The sequence below is a fragment of the Mesoplodon mirus genome (assembly GCF_964341445.2).
Source record: "Mesoplodon mirus genome assembly, chromosome: 2".
Taxonomy (NCBI): Eukaryota; Metazoa; Chordata; class Mammalia; order Artiodactyla; family Ziphiidae; genus Mesoplodon; species Mesoplodon mirus.
In genome coordinates this window covers 146,442,972-146,449,841 of record NC_138977.1, presented here as the reverse complement: position 1 = coordinate 146,449,841, position 6,870 = coordinate 146,442,972, and positions in this window count along the sequence as shown.

The following is a 6,870-nucleotide window of genomic DNA, read 5'->3' as shown; positions in this document are numbered from 1 at the left end:
GATTCTAGTTCTCTTTTACCTCTTTTTAAATATTATCTACTTATAAAAACAAACAAGCAACCAAAAAAGAATGTCTTTGTTTTTTACATGATTCTATTGTCTATTTAAAACAAACTGACTAGTTCCAGCACCATATTGGCAACTACAGTCTGTGCCTCTCTCACCTGATGTTCTTCAATAATCAGAGACAGTCTGGGGGAGTTACAAAATCACATTGTTAACTGACCTTGCCTTCAACATACTTTATAAGGCAATCATGAAACATCATACTAATTAACAGTCAAGAATCCTTTGCTCCTGGAAATATACAACATAAACCATAAAAAAACAGCAACCATAAAAAAAACTCTTTAAAAAAATATTTTAGGTAGAAACTTGGAGAGTCTTCAAAAATTAAAAGGTGTTCTTATAGGCTTTCCCACTGCCTTAGTGAAATACCTAGACAATGTTTTCCTGGTATCTTCATCTCTCATGAGTGAAGGGGGAAGATTATTGACATGCTATTATATACATGATTATCTTACAACTTTTATTTATAGACAAGTTTGCTTATGCAATAAGAATTGGGATTTAAATATTTAAGGAATATTGGCCTTTAAATATTTAAGGAATCTCTGTTAAGTTGCCAAGTTCTGAAATCCAAAGGAGAGCCATAGAGTTTTAAACCATGAGTTGCAAACTTGTGATCCTACTTGTGTATTTAAAAAAAAAGAAAAAAAACAGAAGAAAAGTTAACTGTAAGCTACTTGAACACACACACACAAACACACACACAATACATATAATGACCAGGAAAAAATTCAGCACAATTTGTTAAATAAAAACACGTTAACCTCTTATTTGTCTCATACTTGGATAAGAAAACTCTATAAATCATGGAACACAGGGTATGGAACATGGTAGACATGTAATCTCTTCCTCAGCATTTCCTCTCTCCTTCTCTTCTTTTTCACTCTCTCCCTCTCCTCCTGTTTCCTATGTGTTTATATGCATATGGCATCCCTTCCAAAATGAGAACCACACTTGCTTCTACAAAGCCTTCCCTTGATCTCCAAGCCCCTATGTCCTACTCAGTGCCTCAAGCTCTTATGTGATTTGAACCAGATTGTCCAGTTTGTATCTAGGTACTTGTCTTTGTATGTTATCTCTAAGTGAACTTGTAAGTCCTTTAAAGGCAGAAACTACAGATGTATGCTTTCTTAAACATCTATTTTTAAGTTGTTTATGTACACGTAAAGACACATATGCCCATACACAATGCTTAATCGATGATGGCATTTTGACTATTCATTCTACCACTATAACAAAGGGGCAGGACTAATGGATCAAAAAGAAGTGATAGATTTTATCTTTTTTTTTTACTAGTACAATTTATGATTCTATTACACACAACACACATGAACAAACTGGGGAAGTTACCCCTTGAAAATCAAACAAGAGGAAATGAGTTTGAATTATAACAAAGAAGATTTCTGTCATCAGTTTCTTAAGAGTAAAGTTATTCTTACATGATCTTAAAAAACTATATCATGCACCAATAGTCTGGTGATTTCCTTCATCGGTGTGGTCACCTTGATATGTTACAGCAATCAGAATCAATATGAACTAAAAACTTTAATGCAAACATATTTATACACATTTATCAGTATCTTGAATGAAGACATCAATATTTTGAGAGAGAATCTCTCCTTTGTTTATGTTTATTGGTACTAGATTCTCATGTGACTGATTTCTAAGTCAGAAAAAGTAAATAACCCTACAAGTTCTATCACAGTTTTAAGAGTCTATGAAATTCTATTTCTAGGCACATAATTTGATATCCATCTCAAAATCAAAGAGCATGAGGAGCACTAATATGGAAATTTTCCACATATGCAAAAACGCAGGGGTGGATCAAAAAACAAAATCTTTAAATGTGTTAGAATTTGTTTTTGAAATGCATTTTGTTGCTTTTAAACAAAATGTTAGTATGTGATTATAAAGTTCTAAATGCAGTGTTTCAATCAAGTGCAGAAATAAATCATGAAGGACTTTAGGGGAAAATGTTATTTCATCCAACGTAACTAGAAAATAAACAAGTCCCAGCAGAGAAAACAAATACTGCAAGCTTGAGGTAGAAACCAAATCTCAATTTATCCAAAGAAAATAAGCAAAATTAGCATTTCCCCTCAGCAGTCCCTCTTGACAGATGGTCCTTTACTCTCATGCATAGAAAATCACTTCAAGACTCAGGAAGAATTATAGTATGTCTCGATGAATTCTCAGACAACCATTAAAACAGTAATTACAATGACAATTAAAACATGGGGAATTATGAACATAAAAACATAAAATCAGATAATAAAATACTAATAAATGTATAAATTTATTTTTACATATTTATATTCTTTTAACAACTTAAAATACAAATAAGAGAACAGTTAAAAATTATGTTAGAATGACATACCTATAGCTTAAATTTTAAATTGCCTTAATATATAAATATTGTCTATAATTAAAGGTGATGTTTAATGATAATTTTCTAGAAATGTGTCCATTTTCAATTCCACATTTAATAGAATATTCTTTTCCTTTTCAGAAAATTAAGTCTGTACCATCTTGAGATTTTTGACATATCTTCTGTTCCATGATTTACAAGAGATTACAGCTTTGTAATCACACCAAAGCTACCTTTTAATTCCTAATCCAGTAAACTTCTCTTTCTTCTCGTGTATACATTTCCCTGCAATCTTTGATGTTGTCAAACACACCAGCCCTATTTAAAAAAAAAAAATCTATCTTCCCTAGGAATGCATCTTCTCCCTTGGTTCTTTACATTATTATACTTTTCTCCTTATTTAGACCCTTAAACCAAAACCTGCTCCATAAATGGAAATGGTCTTCACAAATTTGCCTTCTTCCCTCAGTTATTTTTTCTTTATGTAACTCTATCCTAGCTTTACCTACTACATTTATTGTAAGAACTTACAAATTTGCATTTCCAGCCACAATCTCACTTCGGGGTTCCAATGCTAAAATTTTAATTTTCTGCCAGATTGTTCTATTTTATTATTCACCATCAGTCCAAATTTATGTCATCAGAATCAGTTTTTTCACATTTTCCTCAAAATAATTTTATGAAACTAAACAACATGTTTCTATTACTTAAACTATTATCCTACCTGTTTAACAAGTCTGAAACGTGAGAGCTATCTTTTCCACGTTTCTCCTTTATGCCCAAAATCCAGTTGGTCAAATATCAAAACCTTTACATTGTCTCCATCCTGGACATTTCTACCCCCGCAATGATAGTGAAGATCCTTGTCATCTTCTCTCTACACCAGCAGTATTCAAAATGCACTGAGTATACTCAAGGGTTAACATGGCAATATACTTGGGCATTTGTATTTCTATTTTTGTTAATATTTTATAATGTCTATGTTATTAATATATATAATTTATTTTAAAAAACATGTGGTAGTATGTGCTCCAATTTTTTAATGAAAGGAATGAACAATCAAAAAACGTTTGGATACTTCTGAAATAATATTTTAACAGCCCCCTAAAAGGTAATTAGCTTTCCTATTTTCAGCGTGTACCCTCCACCTCATGAGCACATAACTGCCAGATGAATGCTTCCTAGGCCTAACAATGTTCACCTCACTATCTGAACGGAGTTCTTCAGTGGCTGTCTATTGCATCCTCAATGAAACGCAGTCTTGGTATTGCGGCACTCAGGGTCAACCACACGCTGACCAGATCCCATCTCCAAACAAACACACATAAACACACATTATATTTCCAGCCATAACTTTCATTCTTCATTTTCATAATCTCATCATTCCAATAAAATTAAACCATCTGTCATTATCTAAAATATACCAAGTGCCTCTCTAGGTCTATGAATGTATAAGCCTAATAAAAGCCAGGCCCTCATGCAAAAAGCTAAATAATAAAAATAAATATACAGAGTCATATTTATGGAAGCTCATTCCAACAACTAAAAATAAGTCTTAATGGAAATCCACTCTACTTGCATGTCTTTAGGATTATTAGAGGAGGTCCAATTTCTAATCCATACAAACCCATCTCAACTTCTCTCACTAATACCTGGTTTTCTGGTACTCACAACTGCTCTGGAGTTTCCTGTATGCCAAACTCCAACAACCCTCTCCACTTTAGTCCATGAAGCATATCTTTCTCTCTCTACTCTCCATTGTTCCTCATCTTCTTATTATGTAGCATCTCTAATTAAGATAAGCTATGTAATAGCAAGATATTTTTCTGGTGTTGTCCAGCATTTTCTTCAGAAAAAAACAAAAAAACTCCAAAAGACAGGACTTTCTTGGTGGCTCAGTGGTTAAGAATCCGCCTGCCAATGCAGGGAACATGGGCTCGATCCCTGGTCCGGGAAGATCCCACATGCTGCAGAGCAGCTAAGCCCGTGCGCCACAACTACGGAGCCTACCTGCACTCTAGAGGCCACGAACCACAACTACTGAAGCCCACATGTTCTAGGGCCCGTGTGCCTCGACTACTAAAGTCCGCGGGCCTAGAGCCCATGCTCCGCAACAAGAGAACCCACCGCAATAAGAAGCCTGCGCACTGCAATGAAGAGCAGCCCCTGCTCACAGCAACTAGAAAAAGCCCACTCGCAGCAACGAAGACCCAACGCAGCCAAAAATAAATTAAATAATAATAATAATAATAAAAATTTAAAAGGACTATACAGGCTTATTAAAAAACAAAAAAACCCAAAAAACAAAAACAGAACTTCTCTTAGGAGATGTGAGTCTCTTAGGAGATGTGGTGGGTCGGGGGATTGGGTGTGATGGACACAAGACCCTCATACATTAACAGAAAGCATTTCTATACTCTGGGCAGTCACAATATACCTTCAGCCATGAAAACCTGTTTATAAACAAAAATTGAAATCCTATTCGGTTTTCAAGATATGATCAAATTTCAATGCCACCATGATTTCCTACCACAAAAATTAGTTTCTTTGCTCTCACTGGCCATTATCCTTGATTTATCTTCTAATACATGTTTAACATACAGCCTTTCAAAATAGTCACCATCCTATCCAAATTTTCCTAATACATTGGTAACTTTTGAAAGTCAGAGACGAAACCCTTATCTTCGAATCCACCATGGCATCTATCGGAAAACATTGCAAACAATAGGTAAATGTTAAAATATGTAAGGAAACAACAAATATTGTCATGATGTTTTCAGCAGAGACCTTTTGAACACAAATTGTTATATTTTCTTGTCTTTTTTGGGAGGGCTATTATTATTTAGTAGTCTTTGATAGTCTTGTAGAGTTTTCCCATGCAGAGAATATATCTCTAAATCAAATTATATATTGTAATATTCACTGTGATAATACTTATGATAACTTCAAGTTGGGAAAAAAAATTTGTATCCTGACTTTAAATCTGTTACTCTTCAAATGGTAAAAATTAGAAAAGAGCAAGACCTGAATAGTAACAGCTTTTGACATTAAAATAGTATATCTGTTTGAGGTCAGTGTTGCTTATTCAAAAGATACAGTAATTAAATCAGTAAAACATGATTTTACAAAACTTGTATAAGATTCTTAAAAGTTATTAAATCCACAAGGAATGGTACAAGAGAAATAGTCACAAAAGGAGAAATCTAACAGGGTTCTTTTGCTTGCAGGGTTCTGAAACCACATTTAGTAATTCATTCATTTAAAAAATATTTATTTATTATTTAGTGTTTGTCAGGTATTATATTGTAAGGACCTACAGTAGATTAAAGATTACTGAGAAGTTCATCCATTTCTTGAAGAGTTAAAAAATTAGAGCCATGAAACAGCTTAGTGATTTAAAGTAGGCTATGAATATATAATCATTCACTATTCAAAAATCAAATGACTTATTGAGTGTTGTGTGACAAGTAATTTGCTAGGCTGGAACTGGTAATATAAAGAAAACTCAGTCCAATTGCTAAAGGAACTTGTAGTCCTGTGCCATAAGACATGCATTTGCAACATGCAAGGAAAGCAGAAAGAAGCCCCTAACTCTGCCCACACATGACAAAGAGGAACTCACTCAGGAGTTAACCTTTAGACAGCGTCATGATGGATAAGCAGTGTCTCACCTGGTAAAGGAATAGAAGAAAGAAATTGCAGCCAGAGGTAACTGCATGTGCTAAGGCGTAGAGGAATCAGAAAGTATGACATGTTTTATGAACAAAAGGTAGTTAAACTGAAACAAAGCATGAATGTAGATGAGGGGTAGGGAACAGACTGTGAAGGGTTTTACATGCCACATAAGGATTTTGGTCTTTAATATATTCTGAATAGAATGGAACTCTTCATGTGTCTTAAACGAGTGAGTAGCCTATCCACATTTATAATTTAGACAAAAAAATTTTTGCTGCAACATGGAGAGATGTAGGGAATAGAGACCAGCAAATTAGATTATATATATATATATATATATATATATATATATATGATACTAAATAGACTGAATAGTCTATTCAGTAATGATAAGAATTTTTCCTGAAGTCAAGGGGGATAAACAAAAGGACAGAGCAATGTTTGGATATTAAATCAGCAGAACTTAGTAGCAAATAATATGGTATAGGATGAAGGAGATGGAGGAGAAAGTAAAGTGAAAATTGGTTTCCAGGTGGCAGATTTGGGTGACCAGGTGCTTGGTGGGTCTATTTATAGAAACAGGGAATCCATCATGGTCATATCTATAAAATATCTGCTATCAACCTGAAAATCAAGTGTCCAAGTCTAAATCATTTATTCAGGCTTACCCTGGGGATACATATATTGGCAAGCAAAGAAAAACTAAGGCAGATTCAAGATCAAAAGGTATGGTTTAAATTTTACTTTCATTAGTTGTT